Source organism: Filicampus tigris, chromosome 3 (genome assembly GCF_054856515.1).
Source record: "Filicampus tigris isolate MCC_2025a chromosome 3, RoL_Ftig_1.0, whole genome shotgun sequence".
Taxonomy (NCBI): Eukaryota; Metazoa; Chordata; class Actinopteri; order Syngnathiformes; family Syngnathidae; genus Filicampus; species Filicampus tigris.
Genome location: NC_141219.1, coordinates 27,240,746 through 27,256,463, shown reverse-complemented (window position 1 = coordinate 27,256,463; position 15,718 = coordinate 27,240,746). Strand labels below are relative to the sequence as shown.

The window sequence follows — 15,718 nt, the reverse complement described above, 5'->3', positions numbered from 1 at the left end:
ATTCTCGACCCTAATGGTCTTGTCTCTATGTTTAACGTATGAGGTGAAACTAGAAAATACATCTGCCACTACATCCAAAGATATCCTCAAGTCAGGGTGTACTTTGTGGTAACACAGCTCACTCTCTCCTACTGAATGGACAGCTGCAGCACCGATGAGGCACATGGAAACCCTCAGATACTGAAGCCTTCCAAACAAGGTTCACATTCATTTTGTCCTTTGAGGGATGGGCAGGCTTTAGGGACTGCAGTAAATCATTTTGGAATAAGCCTTTCAAAGAATGACCAAAAAAAAAAATCTATGCTTTGAAAATTCAGCTACTCCGACACTGCAGATCTTCAAGAACCCAGGCAGCCTGTCTAGGTTTTCAGAAAAGTTTTGATATGAAAATAATGTGAATGAAGACAAATGCGTTTCCAAATATAAACCTATTCAGTCCAAAAATGACTGTAGACATTTTGGCTATTCAGGGTTTTTGAACTGCATTGGCTTCCTCTGCCCCCTCCCTTGACTTTGGAAATGTCCCTACAAAAGCCACAGAAATGATTAGTCATCTATTTTCCACGGAGGGGAAATCAATGGTTAAGTCATGCATGCATTACATATAGTTAAACTTTTAACCCTTGTAAAATGATTCTACTTTTCTATATGTGTGTTTAACATTAGTTGTCATTCTTCAAAACGTGGAATTTTGACTAGGTGTGAGTGGGATGACGAAAGGGAGGAACCACATTGACTCCGGTGATGATGCAATGCTTCATTCCTTTGAATGAAGCAAGCTTTGGTCCAAGTTGAGAACACAATTTTATTGTTCATTTCTGAATGACTGGAAAACATTAAAAGTATGAGAGCACTTAGCATAGCGCAAACATCCACCATATTGAGATTTTGAGTTAAAGGAAATTTCGAGTTGCCAATGTTTTAGCAGGAAGTGACTAAAAGAAAAATAGCAAAACATTGTCAAGACTTCATGTTTAGAAGCATTTACCTGCACTATTAGAAATTCGCTTCATTATTATTATTATTTTATTTTTTTACAAAAAAAGATTAATGTGAGACAAGAGATCAATATTTACACTTATATTTCAAGGTATTTAGGTCTGGCTATGACACACAACTGAGAAGACTTCATTTGAACGCACCCATTTTCATGTGCGCAAAAGTATTCAAATGTGCCTGGCAGGTGTGTTATGTTGACCAGTTGTGTCCTATTACATTCAATATCAAACGAGAAGCAACACTGAAATTCTACGCTCAGTTTCAGATATGGGTTTTGAAAATCGATCAGAGCTATTGCACAAACATGTACCATGTTTCTTTCGCCAAGGGAAAGAAATGGCTGGTGCACTATGTAACAGAAGTGGAGTGTGTACATCAAGGAAAACAGCAGGAGTTGATGACAAACGGGCGGAAACACTGTGAGACCGGAAAAGAAGACCCAAAAGTGGCATCAGCGACAACTTCCACGCAACAGGAATGACAGTATCACAATCTGCGTTACAGAGGAGTTCTTGAACAAACGTACAGAAAAGAGGCTATGCCAAAAAGTGAATATGACGAAGAAGAATAAGAAGGTCAGGTGGAAATTTGTAGGAAAGAACAGAGACAAGCCTTGAGAAATTCTGGGAGAAACGTTTATGGACTGATGAAACAAGATTAACCTTTACCAAAGTGATGGGAAGGCTCCAGTTTGGAAAAAGAAAGGAACTGCAAACACACAATTGTAATAAAGTGCACATACGGATATATAGAATCTTTTTTTTATATATGACTCCTGTATTACCATTTTAAAATGTGTGTTATGAAAAACAATCATATTCACCTATTAACTAGCTATATTAATCAAATCTACTTAACATTAGTAGCACTTTCACTGTGTAAAATTAGCTCACAGAAAAATAGAGGTTTGGCGAGCCCTGGTCTAGGTTATCTTGGAAGTTATCAGAATCCTTGACAATGGGACAAAAATATGTTTGACCAAATCGTATGAAAATCATTTTAAAAATGCAAATAACATTGTGAATATGTCTCCTTACAGAGGAAGTCAACCCCAAAATTTTCTTGAAAATATTTTGTTGTATGTAGTCCCACTAGTCTGAACACAGCATTCTGGTTAATATTACATTTGTGGAATATGAGTTAAGCAGTAAAATCCACCCGTTTTGTCCACATTTGGGGGTGGTCGTTTTGCCGCTTTCTGTCAACTGAAAATGACATCACAGTTGCTCAGGGCTCAGATAACAACCAATCATGGCTCAGTTTCAGAAAACAGGTAAGCTGTGATTGGTCGTTACCTGAGCCCTGAGCAATTGTGATGTCATTTTAAGTTGACAGAAGTGACAAAATGTCCAAATCCTGAGATGGATAAAAAAAATGGTAGATTTTGCCGCTTAACTCATATTCCACAAACGCAATATTAATCAAAATGCCATTTTTAGGCTAATGGGGGCACATAAAACATATTTTTATGAAGACATTTTTGGGTTGACTACCTCTTTAATAAAGTGGTATCCAAACTTATTTCCAAGAGGGACAGATTTAGTAAGGTAAAAATGTGTGGGCCTGACCATTCAGCTTCCAGTTGTTTTAATTTTTGAGTGTTTGTTCGAAGTCACCCTGTTGTAGTTTACATGTTTCAACTGGTAGTGCCTTTCGTTATAGAATTCCTTGTAAGCAGCCAGTCTATTGGCAAATTAGCCAGACACAGTTGTTTTGTATTAGAAGAAAAAATATGGCAATTTCCACTTGTTCTGAAAGCATCCGCCATCTCGGTCAACTTAGTTTTTCTTCGCTAGTGTCCATTTTAGAAAGAGGCTGCTAAGGGTCATGCACGCAGGGGTATGTTGGCAAATTCACTCTAACGCCTAACACGACTCTAAGAGTGGTGCATATCGTGCACGCGCCGTACTTCCGAACGCACCAAGAGCACAGCCATGGGTATGCTGCCATCTTGTGGTGGAATATAAAATTGCTTATTTTATACATGTGTATTTTATACAGCCGTCAACAGTGCTGACAGGCCATATATTAGTAATTTTGAACACAGGCCGCAAATGGCCGCACGTTGAACATGTCTGCCTTAATCTCTCAAACACAACAAATCTTTTACAACTTCAATTTGACATTTCCAGCCAGAAGATACCCACCCAAAAAATAAGAGTAGATGAGGCCCCTAGTGTGCAAATAAGAAAATAAGAAGACACTTAGACTCATTGGCCTAGCCCACCCAGGTTAAAAGGCGAATGAGTTCCCCCCTTCCAAACAGCCAAGCGGTGTGCATCACCACTAAAAGAGTGATCACTGAGTCCATAGATCAAAATGAAGAAGTTTGCATGTTAGTGTCACCATGGCAGTGGCATGCACTGGAGAGGAAAGTGACAAAGTGCACATGCTCTAGAAATCCGACAGATTCTCCAACAAATCAACACAACACAGAGATTGGAAACATTAATCATTCTTATTCAAATGCAACAAGCATAATAATTTTCTGAGTCAACAGAATGAAGCAGTTTTCTGTGCATGGCAAAGTCTTGAGTTTTCCACTCGAAGAATGTATGATCACACCCCGACCCCGAAGGGGAAAGTGTTGAGTGTAACTAAATGAGGTGTGGTTAAGTTATGACAACATACGTGAGAAGCAAAACTCAGCACTCATCTTTGTGAATTCATCCACCTCAAGATGCCACGAAAGAAACAAATCAGCTTTTTGCCATGAGACAAAATATATGCATTGTATGAGAACAACAATTAGCATGACCTGCTCCTTGAAAACTGACAGAAAAAAAATGTACAGCTAAAAGAGGGAAGGGTTGTATTGAACTAGGCCTACCGTACTTCAGCACGACAAATTATGTGGTTTGCTCTGTGCAAGATAGAGAGACAGCAGCCTGCTCGGAACTGATGAATCACAGGAGCATGATGAAGAAAACACTGAAGAAACCGACTGCTTTATTCCTGTGGTGAGTGACATGAATATGATGTGTTTTATTGATGGTAGAAACTAATAAAACTAGTAAATGGCGTCTATTTGCATCAAGACGTCCGCGCGCCGCCGTTTTAAATCGGTTTATGCAAATGCGGGACTAACTGTCCACTCAAGGCATGTAAATGGGTTATTTCGAATGTTTCAGAAATCGAAATTTTGACCGAATATTGACTTCAGGAAGATCAAGTCACTAAAATAAAACGTCAGACAGAGGGAGTCATTTGTTCGGCGCAGAGGTGGGAGTAAGTCAGATATGTGCAAGTCACAAGTAATTCTTGAGTCATAACCATCAAGTCTCAAGCAAGTCCCAAGTCACTGTGGAAAAAAATGTATCAAGTCAAGTCGAGTCGCCACCAAATTTCAAGCAAGTCAAGTCATTAGTTGGTTCAAGCAAGTCAAATCAAGTCAGATTTAAAGACAACATAACTTTGTTTCAGGTGTCAATCTGTTACCCAAATCGAATTAGTGTGTTTTAGTGGGTGAACGAAAAGGGATTAACTTTGTGCACTTTGTAGGTTGTCACCTTTCGAAATTGAGTGAAGTTGACGTGCATTAGTTTAAGAGGGCGCTGCCATATCAAATATGGCGGATACGCACGCGACCAGAGAAGTACTCTGCATAGACTCGACCAGAGAAGTACTCTGCGTAGACTCTACAGTGCTCTATGCTAGCAACATGCCGGTGACACCGGTGTCTTATGTTTTGATGAATAGAATCTACTTTCGAAGTGCACAGCACTTCACCTCGTTATTAAATAGAGGGCATGGGGGGGACTTTTGCATATGAACGGTTCGGACAGTTTTCACAAACAATCCCACCACTAGTTACGTTACTTAGCTGTACCTAAATGTTCAAAGTCAAGGTTTTTACTGGTTCCACACCAGTGTTCGTATCGCTAGCTAAATTAAGGTCGAGTTACCTCTCTGTGGGTTTTGTAATAATGACGAATGAAGTTAGTTGTGTGTTAGTTAGGATGTTGTTAGTAGTGTTGTTAGTGTTGTTAGTATGTTGTTGTTGTGTCTTCATTCCGTGAGGTGCAAACCATACGTTTTTTCATCCTAGTATTTTTGTCAAAGTCATGGATAAAATAATCCATTATTTCAAATTAGTCATCCTAGGAGTTGCTCCGACGCTGTTGGCGTTTACGTTGCCACATCACACTAACAAGTGACATTGACCCGGTTGCCAGGTTGGCGTGAATGAATAAAAAAAACCTCCTTTTTTTTTTTTCTTTCTTTCTTACTTTCCTTCCTAAAAAGAAAAACTGTGTTCAAATGCAAATTTAAAACTATAAACAGGATGACTTGTCAAGTCATGAGGTCCAAGTCTATGTCAAGTCGAGTCATTTAGATACCAAGTCCCAAGTCAAGTCAAGTCATTCCCGTGTTTTTGGCAAGCAAATCGCAAGTACTAAAAATAGCAAGTCAAGTCATATGACTCAAGTCCCCAATCTCTGGTTCGGCGTTGAAACAGCATATCATTATGGACAATGCAAACCGGTGAACTCTGTGTGCCATCCTGACCTGATGTTGCACTCTGACCCCCTCTTGGACACATATAACAACATATATGTTCTAGGCAACATTTCCAGGTGAGTGACGGCGTCGGAAAAATAGGAATAATTCCCAAAATGTCTATGAGAGGATCATACAGAGGTAATGCATTTTGACAACTTTTGATCGTTACGAATGGAGAGAGAGACCGACAGATACAGTTTGTCTTTGCAAAGCAAAGTCATCTGTCATCCACACCGCTTATCCTGTACAGCAGGGGTCTTCAATCCTGTTCCGCAGGGCCGATGTCCTACCTGTTTTCCATCTGTCCCTGCTGCAACACACAACTGATTCAAATGATCAGGATCGTTATCCAGCTTCTGCAGACCTTTGGTGAATATCTGTAGCAGGGAGAGATGGAAAACAGGCAAGACACCGGCCCTCGAGGAACAGGATTGAAGACTCCTGCTGTAAAGGGTCGCGGGGAGGTGCTGAAGCCTGTCCCAGCTGCAATTGAACAGATTACCGTTACATTCGGCAAACGAGGCACCTGCTACGTGCATCTCACGCATGCACTTTAACGCAAATAAGATCGAGAAAAAAAACATTGAGTAGTGTTGCTTACCAACTTCACTTTCAATATGGAAGGGGGGAAAAAAATCAGAGTATAACAAAAATATGAAGTTCAACGCAGGACGTTTTAACACAGTTTTTGTTGAATGTAATTGCAACCCCACTATAAAACAAATAAAAACAAAATGGCAAAACCAGTAGGGTTGGGCATCGTTTGAATTTAGACAATTCGGGTACCGACTCCGTTTTTTTTATTCGATTCTGGTTCCTAGCGGTTCTCGATTCCGATTCTTAACAAAAAATGAGTTATTTTTGGACAAATTACATGAACTTCTCTCTTTTTTAATTTCATGAACTTTTCTGTTTGTGAACTTTACCATGAATTACTCAAAGGGCTGTTTTTAACCCGCATATTTATTTTAATGCATGTTTTGTATTATTATCTATGTATTATTTTTCATAATATATTATGTATTATTTTTCACAAGATCTTATTTTTGAGAAGTTCAAGACAATACAATAAAGCAGCTGTTACTGTAACACGAATTGATTGGCTAACCTTGTCTTTTTTTAGAAAGAAAATATCTATGACAAACACAACGCTGCAATGTTGGCATTAGACGTACTTAGATACTTGGATATTGAATCATCTTAAGTATTTGAGATGTGATATTGCATTTTTTCAGGAAACCAACCTTTTATCAAGAGATCAATTTAGACTGAAAAAGGGTTGGGTTAGGCTATCTTTAAGGATTTATACATAAATAATACACTGGCAACCTTTGAAGACCTATCACTCAAATTTAGCCTCCTTAGATCTAACTTGTTCCAGTATTTCCAGCTCCACTACTTCCTTCACTATAATGACCCTAATTTTCCACTTATACCATCAATGTCCACTTTGGACAAACTATTGGAAATCTCACTGGACCCAAGGAAACTAATTTCAAGAGTTAAAGACTTTATATCGTCACTCAAAGATGTATCTGTTCAAACGGTTAGAACGGACTGGCAGAATGAATTAGGAATGAGTTTGGAGGGAACCACTACGCTGTGGTTGGTGAACAGCAGTCCTTCATGCTCAAAATTAAGTGTAATACACCGCAGACACAATTCGAAGGCAAGACTGGCAAAAATATACCCGAATACGGACGCAAGTTGCGATCGGTGTCATTCCAGTCCTGCCAACTTAATTCATGTGGTCTTGTCCAGCACTGACCTCCAACTGTTACATTGTAAAATATGGGCATTTTTCTATGTAATGCTTTTTTTTCTCTGTGTGTGCAAGGCATTGTTTGTGTAATATAAATGATGCTCAATAAAAAAGGATTGTAAAAAAAAAAAAAAAAAAAAAAAAAGAAGGGGAGTTTGTCAAAATATGCAAGAGGGCTAGGGAGTGAGGGGACAGGATGGGGCAGTTTATATGCAAATGTATAAAGTGGCTCTTTGCAGTAACACTTTAAAAATGGAGGCTCTTGTTTTAATAAACCAATGCTTTAACGTGATATAATAGTCATCCTTATTGGAGCCCTTAACTTAAAGTATGTTCCCTGTAAAAGAAAGTGAGTCGGTTGAATTTACAGAATACATGCATATAGTCAGGATGGTACCCCCTCTGCCTCACTTTGAGCTGTAAAAAACCCTGAATTAAACAATTAGGTTTGATATTGACAAAAGCAACAAATGGTCCAAGAGCCATGTCTGATTGATCTTCCATATATTTATGACAGCTATCGTAATATATCAGCTGTCACATGTGACCTCAGTAGGTTAACTTCACAAATAGTTTCACTCAGCCTCTCAATTCACAGTGATTTGCTGTACAGTGGTACCTCTACCTACAAAATTAATTGGTTCTGGAAGAAATTTCTTAAGTAGAACATTTTGTAAGTAGGGACGCGTTTTTCATGTAAATGCCCTAATCCGTTCCAAGCCCCCCAATTTTGAGACATAAATGTTTTATAAAGCATAAAAATGCATGAAAACATGTAACAAATACATGTTACAATTAGATTATTGCGCAATAAATGAGAGTTGTGCATAATGTAAAAAAACTAAGAATAGAGTAAGGAATAAAAATGATGGTCGTTTACCTTTTAATTGCTGTCCTCATCGCTTTTTGCCCTCTTTGGTTCATGTTCTCTCTCAGAAGTGGTTTTTGCCTGGCGTTTTCTAAAGAACTGATTTAATAACGTGGCGACTGTCGATACATTACGGTCATATTCTTTGGCGAGATCAACCAAACGCATCCCCCTTTCATACTTTTCTATTATCTCTTGCTTTCTTTGTATGGACAAAAAAACGGTTTTCTCCTTTTTTTCTTTTCCCCATTTCTAATTTACGTAAAACTATCGGAACACCTCATGGCCTGAGGGGCGAATGAGGACGCTGCATAGACATATCTATCACATATCTATCTATCTATCTATTTACCTGTCTATCTACACACATAGACACATACGGTAGAGATCCCTCTTAGCCAATGGGATGCCAGGAAGATGCTAGGTAATGGCCAATGGCAGAGAAGCTATGAGTATGTTGCGTTCACGAAACTCTGGAGCTGCGAGTAGCAGCCCATACGGCAAGTAGCAGCCCTTATTGCGAGTATCAGCCCATACTTTTACCTTTCGTATCCTGAAATTTCTTTCATAACTAGAAGCAATATTTTGCTGTTGAGGGGTTTCGTAACTTGAAAATTTCAAATGAAGAGACGTTCGTATGTAGAGGTACCACTGTGCCTTATTTCTACCTAAACTTAATTGAAAAGGTATTAAATCCATGTTTGCCAACCAATGTGCATGTGTACAGAAATGCTTGCATCCATCACCGATCGTCAACGTTGTTGAAATGCAAGTTGATTCTATTTTTTGGCATTGTGACGAAACATAATTGTTGTTTTAAAATGCTATACTAAACTATATATATGTACAGCAACATCATCAAATAGAATCAACAAAAAATGAATACAAACATAGTTGTAATAAGTAAAAATCCTTTATTCATAATTTACGCCCCCAAAAAATCGGAGTCAATTAAATATAATTTGATTCATTTACCATCATTAATTCAATCAGACTGCACACGCTTCTTAAAGATACACTAGAAAAAAAAATAAAACATGAGTCATAAAAAGCCATATTCGTATCAAAGTTATTGGAATAATCCGCACTACTGAACTAATGAATCAGAGAGCAGCGCATGTAGACTTAAGTTTGACCTTGGTTTGAAGGGTTTGTCCTTTTTACAATGTCATCTGATTACAAGACACAAATGACAGACGTGGTGGGGACAATTTGATTATTTCAGCACAATTCTTACAGACCGTTTACGTACAAATAAACACAACCCAACCGAGGCATGCAAACTAAGAGACTGTTAGAAACATGATTACTTTCTGTCTAAATATAGATGGGACATTAAACGCACAAAGCCAAAGCAGCTGATAAGCAAATATTCGTTATTAACCAAGTAGTGCACAATTCCGATCGTCTCAAGCATCGAACGGACACTGTACCGCAGTAAATGATTATAGCTTAATATGTTTGTTACTATACAAATAGCACTACCAAACAGTGAGCACAATCTAATAGCCACATTGTCGTTTATGTCTTTTTACATTTAAGTTTATGTTTGTCTTTTTTAGTTTTTCACTTAAATGCAGTGTGTGATTATTATTAATTTTCAATACCTAATTTTAAACATTTTTATTTCGATGCATGTGGAAAGTTGAAATCTGTTGAGTTCAAATAAATACCAAATGTTCAAAAATATATTCTTTCTATGATAAACATATTTTACACTACAGATAGACCACAATCGAAAAATATCCTAACAACTTTGCTGAGTAACTAATTACTTCTTCAAGGCAGTAACTGAGTTAGTAACTCAATTACTGTTTGGAAGAATTAACCTGCAACTATAACTAATTACTTTTTTAAAGTAACATGCCCAATACTAACCCTGTAAAGGTCTGGGAATGCATGCAGCCCATGTGTGTGTGTGTGTGTGCGTGCGTGTGTGTGCATGTGTCCTCTAAAATCTGTCCTGTGATTCTCCTGTTAGCAAAACAAACATTCAAGTGGCTCATTTCGTCCACTACAGGCTACTCTTTCGAACTATTGTTGATTCAACACCATATCCGACACAGCCATTTCCATTTTCCAACCAGTAATAAGAGGCCGCAGGCTTAATTTAGGAAAGAGAAACTTAAGTGATTAATATGTGTTTTCTTGAAGTCCGGGAATACACTTTTTATCAAAATAAATTATATGGCCAGCCAAAGCCAATGGATTCCAAAAACACAAATTAGGGGATGTTGGGTAAGCAGAAACAGTGATAGGTTTGTGGTGAGGGTGACTTAGAACGAAGTAGAAAAGAGCTGTAGAAGAGTGGGAGGAGATAGAAAGGAAAAGTTACTGCTGCTGCTTTCCGAGTGGATTCTCCAGCTCAGCAGTGGGGAATGTGCTGGCATACCACAGAGCCTGTTGCTGAAGAATGCAGTGATTCCTAACGGACCCACGGCTGAACTTACTAACACGCTCGTACACAATGATTTGAGCACTAGTAATTAAACAACGGATAAGGTGGGTCTGAACAGCACAAGGTGCGAATGTACTAAAGGAACCATGATATCATATGAGTCTGGTTGAATAAGTTCCCAATAGCGGGCGTGTTTTGTAAATTGCGTGTTCACTTACTCAACAGACTGCACGCCATGTTGACAACCGCTGTTTTGAGCTTTAGGTAGCGGTGATGCTTTTCAGATGGACTCAAAGTGAATCAGTTAAATATGTATCGAATATCGTCAACATAAGTAAATCGTAGCCCCCACAAATGAATCATACTTATATTGAATCCCCGCCCAAGTACAATTTAAAAAAACAATTATTGGCTTTAATAATTCAAACAAAATGTAATGTAATGTAAGGGGGAAATGTTTGATAGTGATTGCAAAACAAAATTAATCTGGCGTTTTGCTGAATGTACTTCAGGAACCCTTGACGTGCACTGTAATCCTACTTTTACTGCTATCAAGATGCATAAAGCAAGGAAATGACAAGACACAATGGTGCGAGCATTTTTGTATGCAAGTATTGTCCTGATATGATGGCAATTAAGAAAACAATGACAACGACATGAGCCCTCTATGACTCATCTATTTTTCCTTATGCATTGAGTTATGACTAATAATTACTGAATTATGTCAGAAGGATGCATACATCAGTTAATTATAATGCTTGTCCTGTGCAAGAAGGGCGGCACGGTGGTCGACTGGTTAGCACGTCCGCCTCACAGTTCAGAGGTCGCGGGTTCGATCCCGGCTCCGGCCTCCCTGTGTGGAGTTTGCATGTTCTCCCCGTGCCTGTGTGGGTTTTCTCCGGGCACTCCGGTTTCCTCCCACATTCCAAAAACATGCATGGTAAGTTGATTGGATACTCTAAATTGCCCCTAGGTGTGATTGTGAGTGCGGATGTTTGTCTCTGTGTGCCCTGCGATTGGCTGGCAACCAGTTCAGGGTGTCCCCCGCCTACTGCCCAAAGACAGCTGGGATAGGCTCCAGCACGCCCCGCGACCCTTGTGAGGAGAAGCGGTACAGATAATGGATGGATGGATGGATGTCCTGTGCAAGACAACAGGAAATAGAATCCTTCTGAGCTGTCTGAAGAATGCCACACCATGCTAATTGTAAGGTGGGCAGACACTTAAAAGAAACAAAGTAATGACAGCAATCTATTTAACATTGTTTTTAGTCTTTAATGACGGTAAAAAAAAGTGAGATGTGTTTATGTAAAAAATGTGGGGAAGTCCAAACTCTCAAACAAGGACATTCTAAGGCTGTGTATGCTCCAAAAATTTAAAGCAGGGGCGGAGCCATGGGTGGGCCTGGGTGAGCACAGGCCCACCCAGATTGACAGACTGCCCACCCAATGAGATTCATGAAAAAAATGTATACTTTTACATTTTTGGTAAATTGTTACATTATTTTTTGAATTTGTGCTTTTTATTTTATTGAATATTAAGAATGGCACAATTGTGGTTGTCTCAGGAAGATCTGAACTTCATATTATTCAGTTGATCATTTTATTTGAATATACGTTGTGTCGAGATAGGAGGATTGCGCCCAGTGAGAGAAATATTCAGGGCCACCCTGATTTTTCCAGGCCCACCCATTAGCCACGTTCTGGCATAAAATTGGGATTGGAGCTGTGCCAAAATGTAATAATGTATCTCGCGAGAGGATAAGAAGCTCGGATAATGGATGGCTGGATATATTTGCCAGATACGATAATGATATTACTATGGGTTCAGCGAAAACTCAGCATTTTTTTAAAGAAAAAAAGTATCAAAAAGGATGTGGAAAGTGTTATTTTTTTTATTAGAACTTAGTGACAGCCATCGACAAGAACAAAGTCAGCAATAAATTAAATAAATTCACATTGTACTAAAACTGTACTTCAATGATAAATAATTTTATGCTGCAACATAAGTGTTTGTATGCGTGAGTGTTAACTGCATTTTGTGCCTATTTGTCCATGCACGACCGTAATGAGGATAAGTGGTTCAGGAAAAGGATGAATATGTTGTGTGGCTTGAAAAAAACCCAAAATATTTAACCACTCAATGCCGCACATGAAGATGGTTGTGTATGCATTGATGGCGATGTAATGTGTGGACTCCTAGCGATAAGAACTATGCCAGCCTGGATTGTGTTTTGAGGCTACCACACAATATGTCGCATAGAATGACTTTTTATTAATCCACAAAAAGATGGTGGCAGTCAAGGTAGACGCGCATTGCTACAAAAATAGGACACGGACGATAACCATGAGGAAAGTGGGGATATATTGAAAGGCGAGGCCCACTCACATTGGAGCAGCGAGGCGCGGGCTGCTCGTACATTTTTACAATAAGCTCTGATATTTCATCCACTGGTAATTTTGAAACTATAAATATGGTCACGTAATGTTCTAAAACACAATATATGTTGTACCATCCGTATCTACTTGACAGCAAACACAGAAGTGGATTTCTTGCGAGTGTGCTGTCTGGGCAGCAGGTGTGTCCCACCTCCCTCTTGCCCTCCGCAAGACGATTGTCATTGGCTGCTTTTAAGTGTCGATCAACGCCAAACTTGAAAGGAGCAATGTGGTTGGGTGCTACTGAGTTTTAGATGTAACACAAACGTGGCAAGGTCACGTGACAGTTATCGTCCTCATTTCCATGTTAATATCTTGAATGTTCATACCTCGATGCCCTAGTAGTGTTGGAACGATATCCAAACATCATGCCGATATGAACCTCACAATACAATAATTATGACATTGTGGGGAGGTGAGAAGAAAAACCTCCCGATACTGAATAAAAACTTCACATGTTATAAAAAAAAAAAAAAAAGCTCATGTTGTGTTTTTGTGCATAACAACAGCAGTGACAAAGAAATAGGCTTGGCCAGTCATTTTATTGTCCTGCGTTCCTATTGGCATAGTGGCAGTATCATGGGCTACATATGTAGTTCACAATGTTGTGTTCATCCGACTAGGGTGAAAAAGAATGTTTTTTGACAGAGATGTTTTGCTTTTAAGAACGTAACATGACGACAACGATATCGGGGTCATTTCAATATTGGGACATCACTGTTATTGTTACATCCCTAGTACAAAGGTGCATATCGTCGCAGTCCTGTGAAAAATATATGTGTCCAATTTTGCAATGTGTTTTAAATGTTCACATTAATGGGATGTCTGTAACGTGGAATCCCCAATCACATAAAATAAAAAAATGAAAAAAATGGACACAAGTGTTTTTCACAGGACAGCGACGATATCCAAAAGATATGTTTTGCGCAAACAAAGCAGGGAGCAGCTATTACTAAAGAGGCATGGTTTTGTCAGTCACATGGAATTGGTTTCAGTTCACAGCAACAGACAATGAGCAACAAACAGTCCACTAAAACTGTTGAAACCATAGTGAGAAGATTTATTTGAATTATTTCACATTGTTTTTCGTATGACAAAAAAGAAGGCCGGTGGAAAGCAACCATGGAGTCGAGTGCGACAAACATTGTCAAAGACATGGTACCTTATTATTCACTGCAAAAGCAGTCATTTGTCCACACGCAGATTCACCTTAACGGTGGTGGCAGCTGTTGTGATAAGATACATACAATGGGTAAATGGGCTTCCACTTGTCAAGCACTTTCCTACCTTAGATACACTGGTTCCTTATTCACCTACTGATGACGCAGCATCAGGAGTAACTGGGGGTTCAGCACCGTGCTCAAGGACACTTCATCATGGTCACAAGAGGACCACTCTACCCCTGAGCATATGACCTGTACTCTTGATTATCCAAATGTTACATTACACACTGGTGTTAATGTCCGTCGAGTCACAGTGTATCGCTTTTTACTAATGGCGCTCCAATCGATCGGCCACCGATCACGATCGGCTGATTTTCTGTGGAAAAGTGTGTGATCGGCATACAGTATATCGATCAAAGCTTTCCATTGCCAATCGCAAAAAAAAAAATCACCCGCAGCCACTAGAGACCAGCCTGTGTGCAGTGTAATATCCCCTCACCCCGGTTTCTTTTTCTTCACAAAAACCTGACATCTATACAGTGTACAGTGTATGTGTAGACTTTTTACATCAACAGCATGTAATCTGGACTATGTGTGACCATATGTGAATATTGCCGGCATTGGGCCAAAACCTTGTATCTCCAAATTAGTCACTTTTCAGGAGACCCCAAAAATGTCAAGGTTGTTCCACCATTTGAATTGCATCGTGAAAGACAGCAAGCCATTTTCAATATTTTAGATTGGTCAGTAATGTGTAAAAATAACACCCACGCATGTGGACTGACCAATAGTATACATTTTTGCAAAAAATATGAAATTCAACAAAATGTTACTTATGAGGTTTTGGCTCGACGCCAACAATATGCCTTAATGGCCAAGTAAAGGTTTCTTCTTTTCCTTACCCCAAAGTGGGATGCACCTGCCGGTGACAAAATATTTGTGTTTCTCTTCTACAGGAAAAGGAAAGGCATCATCACAGCTACTGTTCACAGCAGCAGCCAGTTACAATGGCTTCGCCAGAGATGTGTAATTTCGTGGCTTGCTGATGAAATGCAGCATCGGTGAATGCCAGTGCAACAGAATCTCTATGGCCACTCACTTAAGGCACGTGTATGAGGGGCCAGGGCTGTAGACTGCGACCAATTTGGGCGCACAAATTTCTCAACAGTACGCCTATAAAAATAAGATTCTTTCAAGGGGTAGGGCAGGAGGGTCCACCACTCTGAAAACCTCCATTTGGTTCAACTACAGTACAAAGTAGGCAAAACATGGTCTGAACCAATAAGAGAATGGCAAGGTCGGCCACCCTCTGATTGTCCATGGTCCAGATAAGTGCGTACGTGTGTAAGACGGGATGCCAGCAAGACATCCTGCTCTGGTGCTGTTCACCTATCGAGCGTAGTCACTAGTGACGTTTGACTCCATTTCACCAATCAAACAGAGGCAGACAGCCACATGACCGCACGCAGTCTTCGCAAGCCCGTCAAAGTTACTGATTTCCATGAAAAATGGCCAAAGAAGTGTAGGATGCACCAGCATACGACTTTCAGTTTCAAAAAGACAAATACCCCTGGCTTCACATTAAAA

At 39.4% G+C, this 15,718-nt stretch overlaps 1 protein-coding gene across 2 annotated transcripts in view; it reads right to left on the bottom strand.

The window, feature by feature from the left end:
• Positions 1-15,718, bottom strand: part of samd4a (sterile alpha motif domain containing 4A) — an 80,551-nt gene that overhangs the window by 47,742 nt on the left and 17,091 nt on the right. The window lies entirely within an intron of this gene.